The sequence below is a fragment of the Megalops cyprinoides genome, chromosome 16 (assembly GCF_013368585.1).
Source record: "Megalops cyprinoides isolate fMegCyp1 chromosome 16, fMegCyp1.pri, whole genome shotgun sequence".
Classification (NCBI taxonomy): Eukaryota; Metazoa; Chordata; class Actinopteri; order Elopiformes; family Megalopidae; genus Megalops; species Megalops cyprinoides.
In genome coordinates this window covers 1,415,705-1,436,888 of record NC_050598.1, presented here as the reverse complement: position 1 = coordinate 1,436,888, position 21,184 = coordinate 1,415,705, and the positions used below count along the sequence as shown (strand labels likewise).

The following is a 21,184-nucleotide window of genomic DNA, read 5'->3' as shown; positions in this document are numbered from 1 at the left end:
ACTCTGCTGCTGCTGCTGTTACAACAGTGATCCTGCATCAAGCTGATCTCTGCTGCCGCTAAAAGAACGTATCCCTGACATATAACAATGATAATGATAATGTTTTGCCTGATTGCAACAGTAATCTGGGCAGGTGCTGACTATGTAAAGGCAGATTTTTCCTGTGGAAATAAGTGATGCTTCCCTGCTTATTCTGCTTGGTGTTTTGGCTGTCACAGATAGTGGTACATTTCTGTGTGCTGAGCAGATCCTTTTTAGTGCTACAGTAGGGGAGATATCTTAAAGCAAAATAATCTATAAAGAATATCCCCTGAAGCCGCTGACTCAAACCACAGCCCATACCTGGCCACATGTTTACAGAAAATCTGCTAAAAGGAGGGGACAGCGTGGGGTTCCCCAAAAGAGTGGAAACTGGTGAAATGACAATGGGTTGGTTTCTGGGTACACAGAAATATTGTTTAAATCGCTCAAACAATGGGTTGGAATCAAACAGCCTCTACACTTCCACGCAATGCAGCTACATGCCGCCATATTTCAGATACAGATGTGCGGAATAGATGGGCTATGGATATGGTTATGTGTGATTTATGTGGAAAACCTCAGGATGCCACAGTGTGAAAACATCAAGAGCTAAAAGAACCCGCCTCGCATTTCATTGGTCAGTTTTGCACTGGCTCAAGACTGAGTTGAGCCAGCATTTGTAAACCCATTTAAATAATTCCCCTGATTTGTTGTGGATCATTTATATCATAAGCCAAATTATTTCCGTGACACTGCTGAAGGCTAATTTAACTAAACTGTAAAATATAATTGTAACCCTCACCCATTATCTCTTTCACAGACACTCCCAGCCTCAAACACAGTGGTGAGGCCACTGGTGATGGATACTGCAATGCCAAGCCCCTCATTGGCTACCAGCTTCCCGTGTAAGCAGTGTGGAAAGTGAGTATGTCCAATCAGAAGCTAGCTCAGTGGTTCTCAAACTACATCAATTTAACCCTGTTATCCTTCTTTCCTCCTGTTCTCCCTTCATCTGCCTCAGCACTGTACCCTCCCTCCCTATTTTTCTTTGTCTACATACAATATTTTTTTAAAAAGTTAAGAGCTTTTTAAAATTAAAAATTTTTGTCTTTTTCTCTCTCCAGCTTTCTCTCTCAGTTACATTTAAATGCTTTATTGGTATATTATAAATATATTGCACATATTGTCAAAGACGGCAATCCATAATAAGAACATGTGCTGTCCATATTACATTACGTTACGGTCATTTAGCGATGTACATAGGCTACAATATTTTACATTTATACAGCTGGATATTTATTGAGGCAATTCTGGGTTAAGTACCTTGCCTAAAGGTAAAACAGCAGTGCCCCAGCGGGAAATTGAAATAACAACCTTTTGGTTATGAGCCCTGCTCCTTCCCAATATGCTACACAGCTACCCATATTATATTTGAAACTATACAACTGATAAAAAAATGTTTCTTCCTTTCTCTCAGAATGTTTTACAAGATCAAAAGCCGCAACGCGCACATGAAGATCCACCGGCAGCAGCAGGAGGACTGGAGAGAGCGCGGCCACCCAAGCCAGATCCTGACCCACAATGTGGCTCAGAATCTGACCCAGAGCCAGGCCCGGCTGGCTTTCCTGCAGGGCCCCAGCAACCACATCAGCAGCATCAACAACGGCAACCCCAATGCCATGCCTAACACCCCCAGCCTCCAGCTCTATGCCTCCCCAACCTGGGACACCTATGAGCTGACGGCTGACCCCGGCACCTTCTACTACGACCCGGAAGGGAAAGTCATGCTGGGCATGACAGGGACTGCTAAAGCTCAAATTCGCTGGCAGTAACTTCTTATGTTTTTTCCCTTTGTGTTTGCCAGCTTTTAGCAGTGTTACCACCACTGATTGCATCAGTTTATTCTGAAATTGCAGTGCACCATAGACGTATGGTAACAGCTTCTGGCAAGGATATGTGTGACCTGTGAATGCCTCACATAGATTAGTGGAGCTGTGCTTTGATACTTTGGATCAGCTTATACAGCATGATAACTTTAGCTTTGTGGATCTGCCTCACATATATCTGCATACGTGTAGGCATGAGTGATAATGTGGGGCACAGCAGGACTGCCTGGATGTGTTGTCAGTAGACAGTAAGTGATTCCAATTAGAGACAGCCAGTGACACAGCACACTACAGTGAAGTGTGGCCTTCTTGTAGGGCCAAAATGACATTGTGTGCATTTTAAAAACAGGAGTTCCTCAACCATGTAGCATAGTTTAAGTACAAATATTTCCTTGGACCAGAATTAGATTTTACATTTGTTCAAATTAATGCTTTTTAATTCTCATGAATCCTCAGTTCAGCTAGCCCATAATATAAAAGGCTGACACGGTCCTGTCAGACATGCACCCCATCTGCCCAAAGATCAACATGCATAAATGGTCTATAGCTTGCTCTGTTCCCAGTTCCCAGTTCTAATGAAAAGAGCTGTTTCCTGAACATAGTGAATGTAAAAATCTGTTTTCTAAGTCATTCATTAACTAAATTCTAGCTATGCACCAGGAAGTGATCAAAAGTGCACAAAACACTTCCTTGATGGATCCCTCCATCTGACATCAGAAAAACAAGGGATTCTGGATACAGCTGATTCTTGGAGAGGGTAAAAAGGATCTATCCCTCTAACTTTTTAAATCATTTTCCAGTCTCATAAGGCTGTTGAATTTTGTTTGTTTTCTCTGTGTGGCATTGATCAAACTAGTGAGATATGGACTGTGCTGTGAATTCAAGTGCTACACATAGTATGTACTACACACACGCGCACATGCACGCACACACGTAATCATGGTTGTCAAAGTGTCTATTCTAAGCCTTATAAGTGGAAGTAAAAAAAAATAATAATAACATTCATTTCTCTTTATTATGTAAGGCATTATAAATAAACAGCTGCCAATTTGATTGAATCTGGGGATGAACAAAAATAGAGCCTGATGATATTGATATCAACATTTGCCATAAATGGAGAGAGAGGGAAAGAGAGAGGGGGGAGAACAAGATCATTGTGCAGTTCTGGTTGTGGTCTATGAACGATTAGCATTCTACATTATGATGCACCGATTATCCTGAGAATATGTATCTTGTAATTGTAAAAACAAAAGAAATACAATGGAAAAAATAAATATTTATTTTTCATTTACTGTTTGATGCCTTCTGTTGTGTTCAATCCATACAGGACCCGCTACATATAAAAATATAATTTGGGTTGCTCTTGTCTAGCTTTTGGAGTCACAAGAAACTCAGCTCTCCCCGTAGCGGCGAATGCGCAGCTTCATAGTACCTGTCGAAATAACATATCAAGTCCAGTGGCGGAGCCAGAGGGGTGTCCCAGAGCCATGTAGAGACATGCCATCACTACATGGCTCTGGGGTGTCAGGGATGGCAATGGACACCCCTGATACCTGATTGGCCACCCCGGGTGCCACCCTAAAATTTCATTCGCTATCACTGGCAGTTTGATGCTGGTTGACATCTCATTTCACCCGTGAGCTGTAGAAATATTCTCTCTTCCTCGTCCTCGATTTGAAAAAGGCGCCACCGGATGTGAAAATAAACACTTCTTTCAAGAAGAGGTGAAATGAGATGTCAATCAGCATCAAACTGCCAGTAATAGCGAATTAAATTTTAGGGTGGCATTCAGACCTGCGGCGAAAGCACTATTTTGAAGTAAGTTTTAAGGTTTAGCATCGGGTTTAGGTTTCCTGAACAGCTTTTACGAAAGTTGAGTCGCTGTATAGATGCATATTGACAATTTGGCTCCATAACAGACAGTTAATCAGGTAAGAGAGATCGGTTCCCAATTTAGCCTAACATTATGTTTACATCTGTGCTAGTAATACACGCCACGCATATACAGTGCAGTGTCGTAAGTTACAGTATAGGAGTGGAGTAACTAGTACAGCTGTCAGTGTTCAGCAAGTTATAGCATTTAGCAATTTGAAATCTATTAACTCAGTTAATTTTTGTACTTGAACTCAAAACGAACTGAACCAATTGTTATTACCAATCTTAACATTACTCAAAAGATTACCACAGTTTTCAGATAGCCTGTTTGCTATCATAAAGGTGTAAGAAATTATAGCTACTTATTGCAGAGTAGGGCTAGCCATGATCTAAAGAGTAACATAGGCTGGTAGCTGATTTTAAGGTACAGTTATAATAATGGGGATTTGTAATTAGGGGCCAAGCACCCAAGGTGCTAGGCACCTATTGTAATTGTTAGAATTTTTCACTATCATTATACTTTCTCCTCTGGGAGTCTATGGCAGCCCATAGAACCTGTTGGTGGATTTGTATGAAATTTGGCACATTGATAGAGGACAGTCTGAAGTATCCAGGCCTCAAATTTGGGGTCAATCCATCCATCTCTGTAGCGCCATTTGTCAGAACCATTTGTCCTAGAGTTGTGATCTTTTTTCCCCTGAATCCTTGGGTCATGAAAGGCATTAAAGTCCGCCGTATTGGATTTTCTGCCATTTTGAATTTTTGAAAACCTACTTTTGTGAACTAGTCCTAGGCCGTTGATCCTATCACCACCAAATTTGGTCTGTATCATCTACAGATGGGTGTGACCAAAAGTTATTCAAAGAATTTTGCTAGGGCAAACGATACGGCTGCTGTCGTCCAATGAAATTCCATGGTGAAGACACCAAAACAGGAGACAAAAAGAATTACCTGAGGTGTTTGTCCCCTTCATTGCTGCTTGCAGCTATATTTGGGGGCCAAGCAACGAAGCTGTGAGAGCACCCATTGTGTTTCTACCTTTTCTTATTATTATTAAACATCTTTCTTCTGCCATTGAAGTCTATGGCAGCCCATAGAACCGTTTGGTAAAAATTTGTGAAATTTGGCACACTGATTCAGGACCCTCTCCTGATTCTATTGACCAAGTTTCATATCTGCACCACGAGCACTCTAGCGCCACCAACAGGTCAAAATTGGGCCTGCATTTACACATGTAACTTTTGAACTGTTTGTCTGTTGGACTGTTGGAATCCTTGGGTCAAGCCGAGTTCAACGCACCCTATGATGTCAATGTACGCAAAGTATTTGATTTTCCGCCATGTTGGATTTTTTCGAAAACACAAAAAAAGTTTCACAGGTCACACATTTTCTCCAATCTTCACCAGATTTGGCATACATGATCTTCAGACCAATCCTCACAAAAGTTATTGAATGGATTTTTCATTTTCGAAAGCGTTCGCCCCACACAGCCAATCGAAATCAGCGGCTAAACAGGGAAGTGAGCTCATATCTCTGCAACGCTTTCTCGTATCAAAAACAAACTTGGTAACATGGACTCAGGACCCCATTGGGGGGGACGCAACACAAGGGTACCGTTGGAATCCTTAGGTCAAGCCGAGTTCAAACGCCCCCTATGACGCTAATTTCCGCCATTTTGAATTTTTCCGCCATATTGGATTTTTTCGAAAACATGAAAAATTTTCACAAGTCAAAGTTTTGTTCAATCTTCGCGAAATTTGGCATACATGACCTTTACACCCAAGACACTTCAGACCAATCCTCACAAAAATTTACGAATGGATTTTTCATTTTCAAGATTGTTTGCCCGTCACAGCCAATTGAAATCAGCAGCGAAGCTGCTCCATCTTGGTACATGGAGTCAGGACCCCATTGGGGGGACACCTAAAAATTTAGTGGTATTTGGCCTCCAGGGGGCGCTGCAATTAGCAGAAATGCATTTTGCCTGATAAGTGTTGAAGGACTGGGATTTGAAACATACTAGTTGTGGCTGGTAAAACTATTTAAGGTCTCAAGGCTGACACACGTCAACTTGTGACGTCATCCTTCTTGGTTCAGCCGCAATATTGGATTTAGTCTGAAAAAAAAGAAGTTTCACAGGTCACAAATTTTGTCCAATCTTCAGAAAATTTGGCACACGTGATCTTCAGACCAATCCTAACAAAAGTTATCAAATGGATTTTTCATTTTTGTGATCATTATTATTATTATACTTTCTGCCATGGGAGTGCAGCCCATAGATCCATTTGTACGATTTTTATGAAATTTGGCACACTCATAGAGGACATTCCCAGCTGTCCACTCACCAATTTTGGGGTCAGTAAATCCAGCCCTGTAGCGCCACCAGCAGGTCAAAGTTCAGCTAACATTTTTGGACATAATTCTTTTTTCCTAGATTCCTTAGGTCAAGCCGAGTCCAACACACCCATTGCCATCAAAGTCCCGCCATATTGGATTTTTCCGCCATTTTGAATTTTTAGTTTTTTTTCGCTACGCCTCTACAAATTGTGTCCATCTTTACAAATTTGGTACATATCATCTTCAGATGATCCTCATAAAAGTTATCCAAAATATTTTAGATATTTCAAAAGCGTTCGCCCCGGAACATGCAATGAGTTTAACAGCCAAGATCTCAGCAATGCTTTTGTGTCTTCACACCAAACTTGGTATGTGGACTTCCTACACAGTCCTGAGAGTGTCCAAGAAGTTTTGTGTCATTTCACCCCTTGGTGGCGCTATATACCTTAAAACAACTTGAATTTCTGCCACATAATGTTTGATGTCTTTAGTTTCAGAATGATGATTTCTTTTTTCTTTCGATTCCTTGGTCGATGTCAAGTTGAGCAGATGTAAAATTTTCATTTCCACCATATTTGGTTGTTTGCCATTTTGAATTTTAATGAAAACAGTCTTTTCGCTACTCCTCTCACAAATTTTGTCCAATCTTCATGAAAATTGAGTCAGAGCATATTGAGAGCATGCCACACAAAAGTTATCCATGATTTTCTGTTCATGAAAAGCATTCGCTAGTAATGCACAGACAAATTCAACAGCAAAGACGCCAAACAGGTAGTGAGGCCATATCTCAGCAATGCTTTTATGTACTGACACCAAATTTGGTGCCTGTGTTTGTGACTATGACCTGAGGGTGCCCAAGCGTTTTCGTGGTATTTGACCACTAGGTGGCGCTATAACTCTTATTGCATATAACATATTATACTTATATTTTAACATATCTTCTGAATTGCATGGCCTAAAATCATAATTCTTTCTTCTTCTGATTCCTTCAGTCATGCCAAGTTACACACACATAATGGTTTCAATGTCTGCCATGTTGGATTGACTGCCATTTTGAATTTTAATGGAAACAATCTTTCTGCTACTCCTCCCACAAATATTCTCCAATCTTCACCAAAATTGAGTCAGAGCATAGTGAGACTATACCTCACAACAGTTATCCATAGATTTCTGATTACTGAAAGAGGTACTGTAGCAAAACAGGCCCTCATTGTGCTTGGGCCCTGTATCGCTGCTAGCAGCTATATTGTTTCATAGTTTTTATTGGTCCTAATACCGCCCTGCATCATAAATCAAAAGTATACCTTCATGGATTTAGTGGAACAGGGGTCTGGGTAAAATGGTGTTAACTGACAGGGGTAAATCATGAAACTAGTGAACAGCTCAAGGACCTTTCTGCATCACGACAGGCAAGAGACAACGCCAACACTATCAAAATTCTTAGTTTGCTGGGAATGAACACCTTCAACACTTAATCATTGGTGTGACAGCCCATAATGTGGTGAATGTGGACCATTCAAAAGAGGTTGTAGAAAAGGGACACATTGCTTCATCTTTGTCGTTGTCTTTGTTTGCGCACCACCCCCATCTCTCACAGGCACTCTGTTTACAACCCAGTTGAAACCTGCTCAAACCGGTCCTGCTGCTTCCCTTATCAGCAGGACCCCCCGCAGGTAACCCGAGGCACAGGTGCACCCCCAAGGTCACCATTTGCCCTCTGACCTGTCCGTATCCTTTGGCCACCAATAAGAACCTCAATAGGGCCAAGGATATGGGACAATATAAAGTAGTGGTGACCTCCCCCACCTCAGTACTGCAGTGGATGCAGCACATGCAGAGAGTATGCGTTGACGTCACTTTCCTGCCGGAATATGCCCCCTCAGTCAGACTGAGTGGCAAAACATCCTGCAACATGGCTGCGTTTAGTACGGGAAACTGCGAAACCGGGAGTAAAACAAATGATTATCTGGCGAAATCAAGGGCAGCTGGACTCGACAGTGATCCTTACAATTTACCAAAGAGCCATGGACATTGACATGTGGCCAGGAATCGGGTTTCCTGACATTTATATGTACCTGATTTCAATGCCGGGGAAATAGGCTACACAAAGCAAAGCCTGAAGGCATACAAAAGCCGGGACATTCTAAAATGCTTAACGTGGCTTAATGTTCCAAAACTACAATCAGTGATCACCAAATTTCTCTCAGACATCTCTTGTCAGAAACACTTCCTCCTGTCAAAAAATCAAAACCGTTCGTTATCTCACGGTCAGCATTTTCCTCTGCACTGATGCCCATTATAAGGAAAAAGCTTAACGTGGTTTAATGTCCCAAAACAGCGATCAATGATCACCAAATTTGTCTGACATCTCACATGTCATAAACACTATCTCCTATCAAAAAAGCAAAACTCTCCATTGATGCCCATTATAAGGAAAACGATTCGTAGCTTAATTTTCCAAGTGATCAACTAACAAAAAAGCAACACTGAGACGACAGCGCTTAAGTAACTTTGGCCTCACTACCATATTCCTTGGATTTTAGTTTAGCTTTTTTCAATTTCCAATTTCTTGTTGAATCTATTTGTACAGTCAATCGCACAACAGCTCTTTCCCATTTTAAATGTGTTTTTTGTGTTTTTGCAGCGTTCAAGCTGAACGCTAAAGCTGCCACTCAGTACGTCTTTCTGCCACTCAGTGGGTGTAACCTGCGATGACTCTGCCTACTGTGACGTCACGTGCATAACCTCTATACCCGCGGGGTGAAGAACTGAGGAGACCAAACCCCTGGGGAAAGATTATTGTTTTGTCGTTGTGTGCATCTGTGCCTGAGAAACCACACACACATCCACACATTCCACACCCACTCCACGAAAATCCTCAATAAGCTTCTGAACCCGGAACCTGACTCCTGTGTCCTGACCAACACCCCACTGTGACAGCAAATTACCTTGAACCTAGTTTATGGGCGAAACTGCCCCCTCAGTTTCAGAGGTTGGTAGAAGGGTCTTAAAGGACATGGTAGGGAAAAATGTGACAGAATATATGTTCAAGAGGAAAGCACATGCAGTCACCATGGACTCCAAATCCACAGTCAAACTGAACAATCGATCCGTAACTCTTGTTTCAGAGACTTGTGATTGCTGGGACACAGGCAGGCATGCTAGCTGACACCTTCAAGTTTGAACTCTACGGGTATCCACTTGCCCTCTTCGAAATGAAAACAGTGCTTCTCCCAGCGAACAAACCCCAAATTGCAAAAGCTATATGGAACACTGTGCCTCATGATGATGTGCCAGAAAGAGACATCCTGTACCTCTTAGATGGAGGGGCCCTCCTCCACCAACTACTCTGGGAGATACGGGGCAATAGTGGAAACTTGCATTGGTTACGTTCTAAAACATTATGGGCAATCAGTGGTGATCGTGTTTGATGGGTACAGCAGCCAGCTATCTATGAAGGGTGGTGTTCATAAAAGGAGGAATACAAAGACTGGCGGGAAGGTTTCATTCACATCAACCATGTCACTGAGGTTGAAAAAGCAGGAATTTCTGTCAAACAATGGCAACAAACAATGGTTCATAAACCTGTGATACAACATCCAGTGTGTTTGGAGTTGGGAAAGGGGTATCTCTGCATCTGGTTCGAGAAAGTGACTCATTCTGAGTACAGGCCAGCATTTTTCAAAAACAATCTGCTACCAAGGATGAAATTGCTGCTGCAGGGGAAAGGGCAATGATACTAATCAACAAAGGCGGAGAAATGGATTCTCTCAATGACCTAAGGCTGAAACATTTCTAAGCTAAGGTGACTGACAGCAAAACAGCTATCCACCCTCCCAACTTGCCACCAACATCTTCCTCTGCCATGTTTCACAGCTTCAAAGGCCCTGTTCACACCTGGCATTAACATACGTCTTCGGTGATCCGATCACAAGTGGACAGCTCTAAGTACACCTGATCAAACCTGGCATTAAAAAGCATCTCCACATGCGTCTTGAGTGACCACTTGTGATCGGATATCACTTCCCTGCTCTATGTGCAAATAAACATGGACATCATTTCCGTTTACAAATGTAAGTTTACGCATCATTTAAGGGTCTGCTTGAATGAATCTTGTTAAGACTGTCACTATGAAATAATGTGTGCTGTATCTGTAAATGAAAACCTAGTTGACTAGCAAGATTCCGTTCATCACTGAAATTAAATACCCTTAACTCAGCTACAGCTGATCTTTTGTTAAATTCTGTTTAATGTAGTTTAATATCAAAGGGTGTTTGCTGGTTTGCTAGTATTGTGAACACATTTATGAATTACTTTTCTAAAACCGAAGCGCGCTTGTAATGGAAGAAAGCAAAAAATGCTTAACATGAAAAGGCTTAACGTGGCTTAATGTTCCAAAACCATGTTAGCTTTTTCCTTATAATGGGAGTCAATGGAGAGGAAAACACTTACCATGAGATAACGTCCATACTCATAGGATTTCGGTCTTGATTTTTTTGACAGGTGTAAATGTTTATGACAAGAGATGTCCGAGAGAAATTTGGTGATTAATGATTGCAGTTTTGGAACATTAAGCCATGTTAAGCATTTTAGAATGTCCCCTTGATAACTACAACACTTCACACATTATTCATAATACCATTTTCCCATGTAATATATTGCATTACACCTTTGGGGCTTGGAAGTATCTGAGGTAGCTTGCGAACTCTAGTTATTATTGTTGCCTGTTGTCGCACCCTTTCGCATGTAACTTATTTTTCATGCTATGTAGCGAATGTGTTAGGCTATGTTACATGGTTTGTTATGTTTTCATTAGCGCTGTTAAGCTTCTCGTACTTTGAGTTAGCATTTGCTATATTCTTTAATGTTAAATCGTTAAATTTTTCCAATCTCGTGCTCTAATCACACTGGTTTTAGCATATGCGCTAAACAGCTACTCACACTGGTGTGAACGCTGTTGGCGCGTGAATGAGTACGTACTTTTGCTTATGCAGAAGACGTCAGTTGAGTGGGCGGTCCTTCAATGTGGCCCAGGACACATTCACATTCACACTGCTAAAAGAATGTGGCCATATGCAGCCCAGCCACCTCCGAATGTGATCTGAGTGATCGGATCTCAATACGTCCTCAATGCGTCTAGGGTGCGTGCACGCCTGTACTTAGTGCTGTTCACTTGTGATCGGATCACCCAAGATGCACGTTAATGCCAGGTGTGAACAGGGCTAGAGTGTACCATCAGATTCAGGAATGGATGGGAAACTCGCTACCACCGGAGGAATGGGGCTGGAGGATTCAAGACTCATGCCTCATTCCCATCCATTCCGACCAGGACCCTGCTCCTCAATCCTTGTTGGAGCTTGTGTGCGGCAACTGCAAGTCCAGGTTGTGGCACTATCCGCTGCAAATGCCGTCATCAAGGACTTGGTTGCTCCCTAGCCTGTTCAGAGTGCAGAGGTGTGTGCACAAAATTTGGATGAGGACATGGAGTGAAGATTACATGTAGGCCTACAGTCAAGGCATGTTTCAAGATTGGTCTCATTTAAGGTTTCAATCTGTGTGCTGATATGCATCATGGTTTTCATGGAAAAACATATTACTAAGATATTACTAAGACTAGTTATCAATACAAATAAAAATTAGCATATCCTATAAAAGCCCATATATCAACCACACACAACAATCGTGGCCAGATAACCCCCCAACCATACACAGTAATAGTTAAAATTTACAAAAGCTAAAACAGCCTTAGAAGGCGGTGACCTCGCGGCTAACAATAATTACAAATATTCCTAAGAGCGTCAAACGCGCTCTTTAACCGGAGCACCAAAATCCGCGATGCACGGGTACAAGGCATGCACGGGTACAAGGCACTAGCAATTATCCTATACAAGTGGGAAAAGCAGTGGCGGCTAGTGGGCCACTTCTTTCTTTCGTGATGGCCGTGTCACATAGTCATTTATTCTCATACACACTGGCTGGCTGAATCGGCAGTCCTCCTGAAAATCTCTCCCTTGCTCCCCTTTGGAACAGCACCTAAATAACGGCGCTGGTCAAGCTGCAACCGCCAAACACACACTCCCACAGCTCGCTCTGTGCCTACCAGGCTTGCAGGGTCACCCAAGTGAATAGTCTTGCCTGCAAAGCTTCCATACAAACGCGAACTTGAAATCTCGCGGTACACCCAATGAACACACCACCTGTGTCAGCTCTCACTCCCCTCTTATCCCCTCCCATCTTCCCTGCTGTCTTAAAGCTATACCGACTACATCAATAAACATTGAAAATGCAATAATTTATTAGTATAGAGAGGTTACTGGTACAATTGTCATCACTGATTTAAATAGACAACCCTGATGCTCTCATCTGGTTTTAAACCCACATCAGCATGCTTTAGAAGGTCCTGGTGAGTGAGAGGATCACAGACTATCCTTATATCACCTTGTTCTGTGTACTAATGTGGGGGGACAGTACCTAGCTCTGTTCTGCATGAATCTTCATCCTGTTTGCTCTCCATCTGTGTTTGAAGACCCAGGATAGAGTGCTCTTTGGTGAAAGCCACCATGGTTAAATCCAAACAGCTGCTAATTGTCAACACCCCTTTAAATGTGTTTGCACATAAATCAATTGCCTTCTGTTTCTGCATGCTTTTCTAGCAGCTCTGAGCACATTTTCTGTAGGTGTAAATATTGGTCTTGCATTATGCACCTCTTTAGATAGACTCTGCTCTTGCTTGGGTCTTAATGCATACGAGGGGTCGAGCTGGAGTCTGGAGCTGGAGCTCTGGTTGCTCTCATTAAACCACAGGCCACGGGGTTCCAAGCTTATGTATAAGGCTAAAGGTCATCAGTCTGTATAGGCTACATCAAGATCCCTAACTCTAACCATGAATGAAATGGATCTGCTGCCTTTACTTAACCTTGGTCTGCCCACAATGAGCGATTACAAATCCAAATCATGTTTGAATAAGGACCATCAGCCCCAGGTGTGCCGTACTGTATCGCATCCTACTGCAGCCTTGAAGGCTTGATGGGTAATGACCTAGCATGGGCTGATAACTAATAAATCGTTTATCAACATATAAATCCACATAGCTCTAGCCATGTAATTTTTCATACCAAACATTTTGTGTAGTTTTATTTACGATCACAATTATGTTAATATTATAATATTAACTATACTATATTAATTATACTATAATCAGTGTATATTATATATACACATACTGGATCCTCTCTTAGTAATTACAAAACCCTGAATTAGGTCATAAATGGGACTGCCACCGAATTTTTTGAAAAATAAATGGTACCCAGCCTATAAGTATTCCTCAGTAGACTTTTAGTCACGTTCTATACACAGTACATTCAATGGTTTGAATGTATATATTACTTTCTCTGGGACATGACATTACATTGCATTATTGTCATTTAGGGGATGCTCTTATCCACCGCGACATGCATGAGTTACAGTTTTATCCATGTCTACAGCTGGATATTTACTGAGGCAATTGTGGGTCAGTTACCTTGCCCATAATTTGCACCAATTATTCTATACGTAAGCTGCCACACAGTATACGTGTCATTCCTCTATAATGTGTATTTCATTGCAGGAAAGCACATTGACCAGAGGTGAATGGAGTAGAAACTGGGGGAGAAAAAGAGTGGATAGAGTATGAAAAAGGAGACCCATTTGAAAGAGGGAGGGAAGGAAGGACGTAGAGGGGTGTATGGGAGGATTAGCAGAGTAAAGTGAACACAGTGCAAATATTTCATGTCATGCAAGTGAAGCCTGTTTGAATCAAACTGAACATGGAGTGGAAGAAAGGGAGAGACAGGTTTAGGTAGATGGTGGTGAGCACCTCACCTGGAAAAGAGAGAGAGAGAGAGAGGTATAAGAGGAGAGGAGAGGAGGAAGATGATGGAGCGATGGATGGGGGCTGAGAGGGTCTGAAAAACTCTGCGATGTCTTGACAGGTACAGGTCTGAGTATGAGGTCCCTAGTGGAAGCCACACTAAGCTCCCTGCTCTTGCTGAGTTTCAACTGAACACAGTTTGAGAGAGCTGCTCGAAAGTGAATCTAGACATGAATAGTGTTGAAAGGTGAAGGAGAGGGTTATCAATGAGTAATCTCAGTGAGGAGACTGACCAATGTCCAGACAGATAGTAGTTAATAGTAGTTAACAGTTGACTTCTGACCTCATGATCAGCTTTAGTAGGGGGTTTGGCATGTTGTGAAATGGGTTATTGAGATAAGTACTGGATCCTCTCTTACTAATTACAAAACCCTGAATTAGGTCATAAATGGGATTGCACCAAATTTTTTGAAAGATAAATAGTAACCCATCTCACAGACTGGACACTTTGCATTGGTTTTACATGGCTTGTTTCCAAATCTACAGCTGGTCTCTCTGGGAAATGTAGCAGTCATAGGTAGTAGAATAACCCCACACTTTGGAAGCCAGACTAATTTACCACTGCAGGTGTAGTGTAGACTTACCTCACCCTAATTGGCTGGACTGTTGTTGTTGCGGTGATGATTGGTTGATTGACAGCGCTTGTGAGTGGAGACTGCATTCTTCGGCAAAGCACCTGTCACTCAGTTCTGTTTCTCGTGGTTGACTGGCAGGAGAGGAATGCCAGCCGCAGCTTCTTATCCTGTTTTTGTTTCTGTGTCTTTGTTTTCTCTGATCCTCTCATTTCTACACATCTCTTGTACCTCAGACCAGCCTGGTTCTGACAGCTTTAGCTGCTGATGGCTGAATAGAGCTAAATGTGCACAGATTGCATGGAGGAGTGTTACTGCTTGCCCACTTGTCTCTTAAGTGTTGAGAAGTGCCTACTGTGCGCTCATTGGGTGGGTGAAACGCCCACTGTTTTTGATTGCTTTGCCTTGCATACATTATCTCAGCTGAGATCATCATTGTTAACTGAAGTATTGTTTAGTTTGAGACACAGATCGGAGATCAGACCTTAAGAGCTCTGGAGTTACCTCCTCTGTCTTTCTGTGAGTTCCCTCTCTCTTTTTTCTCTCTACTGCCCATTTCATATCAAGCAGTCATATTGTGTCCATCTGTGTTCCATTTACCCTGTATGTTATATTGGTTTCCTCTGTTTCTACTCTTTCTAGCTCTAGTTTCTGATTGGGCCACATGTGTAACCCTGCACTGACCACAGGGGGTCACATCTACAACATAGCCTGGCTATCCCCTCTGTGAAATCTGCAACCCCAAGCTTTAGAAGCACACACTGTGTCAGGTCATCATTTTGATGTGACAGTCACGCCTGTACTGCTGGTGTATTCAATGTCTAAATGAGAGCACGACTGAACATTCTGCCACATGTGCATCCTGTGCATTTTGGTGCCTTTTGGGCCGCTAGGTTTCCAGTGCTACTGTGTCTCCTCTGCTTCAGAAAGGAGCACTGCAGATGTTTATGCTGTTTATGTTTAGCTCTGTGATGTGGTGGGGTGATGGAGTGAGGGACATAAAAGTAGCAGTGTGCACACTGTGAACAAATGAATCTTTTTGAATGGATATTTTCAGTGTATTGTATGTACTGGTTCACTGTTTTGAAAGATCAGCTCAAAAAGATTTGTTTAATCATTTGACTCACCAGTCAAGCAAACAGCCAAATGCTTTGAACAAAAACTTCATGTTCAAAGAAGTTTCAAAACACAAACTTCATGCTCATCTGCATTTTAATCATTACTTAATTTTGCAGGTCAGGTATAAGCATGTCAGTACCTAAATTTGTGGTTATTAGTAACATCTCAGGAAGTAAAATTTGTGGTATTTTGAGATCAGTTGGATGTTGACCTGTTGGGACTGTTAATTTGAATTTAATAAAAAATCGTCCATGGAGGGGTCTGAACGAATAAATGAGTTAGTGAACAAATTGGTGTGTCAGTTACCTGGAACTATGATAAACTCAATGAAATGACTTTGTTCCGTAAAAAGAGTCATAATGCACATCACAATGCATATCACTGATGGAGATAGAGAAGGAGCAGGAGGAGAGACTTCAACGTCTTTCCTGGTCATACGGAGGCCTGAGTTCCATTAGAACCTGATACCTTGAGAGTGAGTAAGAGGATGAGGTACATGGTGGACAACATCAGAGCGATGCTGATATATTACTGTAGGCTGTGCTGGTATTACATTAAAAGACTACTGCAACACTCTGGCTTAGCAGAGCACCATATTTTTTGCAGGACTACAACAGTGCCCTACATTAGCCAAGTGCCGTATCATTACAGGACTTTGTTACATTGCACTTGCTTATTCGAGTGTCATATTGCAATCCTGCTACAACCTTTTTCAGTTTTTGTGTGGAGTTCTACTTTGTGACTTTTTTTCTTCTTTTTTGGTACAGTACAGGGTGTTTTGTGTGTTCTGGACAAAGGGACATAAAATAATGGTTCTATAAGTTCAAACAAGGTAACACCTACTTAAGGTGTTTTTTCTTATAAAGTCAAGGCTAAGTAGCAAGGCTGGTGTTCATGTTAGTTTTAACTGGGGCCACTAACTGCTGTTTCTTTTGTCTCTTCAGCAGAGCATGTAAGCAAGTGTTTTACGAGTCTTACACAACACCTTCAGTGAGTTCCAGGCACAGCTGGTGATATTTTTAAGGGAATAAATGTATGCTAACACTTGCTTGATTTAAGGACAAATGCATGGTGGATAGAATAGATTGAAAATGTCCCTCTGATGGTTTTTGCTTCTCTTTTTCTTTTCTGGATTCCAGTCTACTTCTGCTGACTGGACACGTGTTTTGAACCTCTCACGCGCTTCTTCAAAGGAGTGGATGGGAGATAAAGTTGTGTTGTAACACCCAAGTATTTCCATTGGAGTTTTAACCCGTGTTATCAACACTGGATAAGGACTGAAGAAACAGCCTGTCTGAGCTTATGGGAGGTACCATGTGACAGGGGTATGGGAACGTAAGCTTGCGGTGCTGTGATCATGTAGGCTATTTCCTCAGACAAACACCTCTCCCATGTACACCTCGTACCCTCACGTAATTGTGTTATGGGGCCGACAAAACATTGCGTATGCAGATTTTTTACAACCACCCTGTTTTCTTCTTGCACTCCCTCATTTTCAAAAGTACATTTCCTTGTTCTACATTCTTTACTTACTCTGTCATATAAAATTCCCCAAATCCCTGCACCTGTCTCTCCCTCAGGGGCCACTGACCATTATGAATCATTAAGTCTCTTAAAGGGCAGTTGGGATTGTTCTGTTGTCAGGGAGCACAGGCTAGGACTCAATCGCAGACCCAAAAGAGCAAGGGTTTCCGGGCAGAATAGTGATAACACACGGCAGAATCGAAAAACCAGTACACAGGCAGGGTCAAAACCAGAGAGGCAGTCCAAGGGAAAATCCAGAAACGGGAAAGTCAGAACGGGCAGGGTCGGAAAACGGGCAGGCACGATCGGGCGAACAAAACAAAGCGGCAGGCAAAAAACGGATCAAAAACAGGCAGGTCGAAATCGGAAAACGGCAAACTACGATAACGGCGGGGACGAAACAGAGAGAAACTACTGCTACGAACTAGCAATGACTGCACAACAAACAGGGTATATAAAGGGACAGTCTGATGAGGGGATGAGATGCAGGTGTGCAGGTAATCAGGCGGAGACAGGGCGGAGGGCAGGGCAGGGCAGAAACACAAGGGAAAAAAAAACAAAAGCACAAGGGCTAGGGGGCGGGAGCACTGACATCTATGGAAAAAACTGTACCTCCTGAAAGTATAGAGCTGCACACTTTTGACTGTATTGACTCCTTATTGGCTTCTTCACAGATGTTGTACCATTGTTGTACCAACCTGGAGCTTCTGCTGAGCTTCATGCTATGGAGCAGGTTAGATCTTTTTATGAAGTGCGATTGCAGAATGAGGGCCTATTAATTCAGGTCATCCTTTTTAGCCTCTCTTTATCTCTCATCAGGAAACGAGATGCTGAAATGAATCTACCACCTACTACTGTTCTCTCTCTCTTTGTCGCTCTCTCCCTCACTCTCCCCTCTGTCCCTCCCTCTCACACTTTAAATCCTGGCGCTCTGCTGCTGGTGGCAGAGGCATGAGCCAATTGACTGTGATGAAGGGGGGGAGGCGTGTTGCATTGCGTAAGGGGAATTGGATGAAAGCCTAGAGAAAGTGAGAGAGAGCTGAACTGTGTGACGAGAGCAGGCCTCTGCGTTGGTGACAGCAAGGCAGAGAGACCAAGAGAGGGAGTCCCATCGCGCTGTGCAGCCCAGCCAGCCCAGCCAGCCACGCCACGGCCATTCACACACCTGCCCTGATTGGACGACTCACAGACACTCTCCCTCTCATTCATTCCTGTAGTGTTTTTCATGCTTTGACTGGACTGTGGGTCTCGGTCAGAAACCGACTCGGAGAAACAGTGAGTGACTCCTTTTCTGTTTGCAAAACTTGTGTGTTGGGGGTTATGTGCACACAGCGTTCACGAGTATTTATCTGTCACCCCAATCTGTGTGTGTACCTGTGAGTAAATTTGTCAGAGGTGAGTGTATGTGTGTGTGTGAGAAGATCATCATTGTTGTTGGACCTTTGAACTTGGGAGAGTTTGTGCGGTGTGCACAATTCTTGTGCATAATTCTTGTGCTGGTTTTGCTCTATGTTTCCATGCCTGTGCGTTGTTTGTTGCAGGGATTTGCATGTTGAAGCCCACAGAGTGGGATGTAGAGAGGTCATCTCTGAAACAAGATATACCTGACAAATAACTTGGTATCCTGCATGCATGTTTAACCATTTCATATTCCATTTTGATTGTGTTGTGTATTTCATAACAAAGCAACATGTCCTAAAATTGCTGTACTACACCATTTCCAGTCTGCTATGCTCCTGTGACAGCCTTTCTCCATGATGAAACAGAGGCAACCATAATGACATGTACAAACACAGACAAGGCAAACACACTGCTGTATGCACTCCTGTAAGAGGCTCATTAGTCATTAGTGCATGCAACTAAGGGTTGTTTATACATCTGGGTTCTAGACAGTCTGTGTCAGGGGTCACCTGTCTACTTACATGAGTGACACTGCATGAGTCTGAGAAGAGTCTGAGATGAGTCTGAGGAGTCTGAGGTTAGTTTTTTAAAGGGTCTGAGCTGCGTCTATGATAAGTCTAAAGAGAAGTCTTAAAGAAATCTGTAAATGTCATCCACCTGACACCAGACAACATCAAAGCAAGTTGGGGCCACGCGTTAAGAATAATTACTAAGAATTACTACGATTATGTATGCAGTTATATACAGTGTCTATCCAAGAACACCATGCACAAAGGATCAATACTGAACATTATTTTCCTCAGTGTTCATTACAGTATTGGCATATCCATTGAATTCTGTTGTATCTATAACATATCTGTAACATTAGAATCTAATGTTACTAATGTACTGATTCCTGCCAATGGCTCCCACACATAAGTAAATCCACCACTAATCAAGATTTTTAAGAAACAAGAGCATTGTGAGAACCACAGCTGAATAGCTAGCCCGTCAGCTGACTGCCTTAACTGCCTTAGATAGTTTGTTTTGCTGACTGCATCATGATAATGATAATCACTGTACATCTCAGCTGTGGTGACAGAACCTGAGAGGTTCAGTTCTTTGCATGCTGCAGACACTGTATTTTGGAGCAGAGGCAGATATCCCCTATTGGGAAAAGCAACAGAGACCAAAGGTCAGGACACTGTAGCCGCCTAATGTCGCTGAGCTAAGCCACGTGCCATTGTTTACAAGCACATCGGGAATGTGTTTATCACTGGCCCGTGTATTCAACCAAAATAGTCCAATCCTCAGAAGGAAAAGAGCTATTCAATCAGAAAAAAATCTGGTGTTTTATCACAAGTGACTTCTTTTAAGGTGTCTCAATGGTTTTCAATGGGATCTGAGTCACTAATGTAATATAGTGCCATTGTAATCTGGGGGAGGGTTTGTCTTTTGATGGAATAGCAATATTCCTGAAGGTGACTTGGTGGTTTTGTAGTCTGTCCTCACTACAGCAGCAGTGTCACTACTATGGCACAAGTGTGCAAGTTCCATGACCACTACTGATGAAACACGTGGGGGCTGACCACAGTGAATAAGCACTATGAAATTCCTGTTTCCACAGAAAACCTGGGGTTAAGGAAAGATTAGCGTCTTTTACTAGAAAAATGTCTGAATGGCATGGAACTTGGATAAAAGCTAAAGCAGTTGTGTCCTTAAAGTGGAAAGGTGACCCGCCCTGGTTCTCAGGTATTCCACTCAACAAAACCTCATTTGTACCTTCAGTGTTGCGTCAACACCATTCAGGCTAATTTTAACACTTTAAACGGCATGATAGCAATATGTTATAAATGGGTACTGTTGTCTTTTGTTGTCTACTATTCTAACTGTATGACTCCAGGTAAGTGTATGTACCATAGAGATGAAAAATGAGTAGACAAAAATTAGCTGGATTTCTGGAAGCCAAATTAGAATTAGAATAACTACAATAATTGTTGCTTCCGATGCATTCCTGTGCATTCAGTAAGCTTTGCCCTCAGAGGAGAGAGGCTCCAGGTTGCCTTCCATAAGCCACCTGTTGTGAACAGCCATGTACCAGTAGAATGTTCCAGTGGGCTGCTGAGGGAACAAGCCATGCACCTTGAGACGGCCACACGTCCTGAAAGACACCAGTTCAAAAGGGCAGGGTGGCACCGTCAGGGGGGAAAGAGTGTTCATTAGACTCCTTGGTGGTGATCTATTAACTCAGAAGCTCAAAGTTCTGCATCGTTTGTGAACCAGAGACCTAGTGACTCGCTGATATCTCCCCAACCAACCCCCACTCCCCACCCCCCACCCCTCTCTGGCTCCTCTCGCCAGCTCCTCTCTCTTTGACCTAATCAAAACAGCTGTGGTTATAGTTATAGAATAGCTAGCTTGAGTGCCAGCTGATTTATGTAAAACCCTCCTATCCAATCTGCTACATTTGAACGACATCCAGAGATGTTCACTGCAAATGTGGTTAGAATTTTCAAATATAGCCCTGTAATATCACTACCTGTTGTTAATAAAATTAACTG

At 42.5% G+C, this 21,184-nt stretch overlaps 1 protein-coding gene across 1 annotated transcript in view; it reads left to right on the top strand.

Annotated features, from left to right (window-relative positions):
- Window positions 1-18,203: 18,203 nt before the first annotated feature.
- The window catches only part of LOC118791451 (pyruvate carboxylase, mitochondrial-like), a 150,666-nt gene continuing 147,685 nt past the window's right edge, over window positions 18,204-21,184 (top strand). The window contains exon 1 of the mRNA XM_036548813.1: window positions 18,204-18,518. The gene's annotated coding sequence lies outside the window, so the exon portion shown is untranslated. The remainder of the gene's footprint in view (window positions 18,519-21,184) is intronic.